Below are 864 nucleotides of genomic sequence, written 5' to 3' on the forward strand. Positions count from 1 at the left end.
GAATCTGGCCGTGGATCAACCTTTTCCCTTGTCGCTGTAGCTATATCTTTGCCGCCATTTATGCACCATTTGTAAACAGTTTAAGATAAGAAAAGTAACAAAATGTTTCAACAACAAGATCTAGGAGCCAAGATGTAAAAGATCGAGACCCTTACATGTCATGCAACCTGCGACCAAGGAGCTTGCAATTGCTGCAACGCATCGGTGGCCGTTGGTTGCATCCATAAAGTTTTGTGGATATTTGTATTATGAAAAGTCGTCACTGGATGCGCTTTTTACATGTCGTAGTAACGTTGCATCAGCTGGTATGAATATATTAATCTCCAAGAAGATCTTGCGTGGCATAAGACAGTAACATAAGCTGGGGAAGGAGTTTAGCCGGCAGAGGAGTAAATTGGCCACGCGCGCGATACTATCTTATGCCACACAAGATCTGCTGGGAGATTATGAATAAATTTCATTTTATATTTATTCCCTTTGATGGCACTAACAGACTTTCCACAACAACTGACTGTTGAAACTCCAGTAATGGGTCTCGTTTCTTTAAGTATAAGATCACACTATCAACTTCATCATTAGTTTGCATTAGATCACTGTTTTTCATCTTACCATTACTATTAAGAAAACTGGCCTTGACAGTACCTGATATGGAAAAGAAAAATAACGATTTTAGACAATCAAGGACATTACATAATATTCCTGGGGAAAATTCTATTACAATTGTACTCAACCCGGATGAGTTCTTACGATATGTCAGATATAAAACGGCAAAGTAAAGCTGCGATGCGTCAAATCAGCCTGAAAAATGATTCCCCGTTCTTTGGAGGGATTAATAAATCACGAGGAACTATTTTTTTGAAGCTA

Source organism: Branchiostoma floridae, chromosome 3 (assembly GCF_000003815.2).
Source record: "Branchiostoma floridae strain S238N-H82 chromosome 3, Bfl_VNyyK, whole genome shotgun sequence".
Taxonomy (NCBI): Eukaryota; Metazoa; Chordata; class Leptocardii; order Amphioxiformes; family Branchiostomatidae; genus Branchiostoma; species Branchiostoma floridae.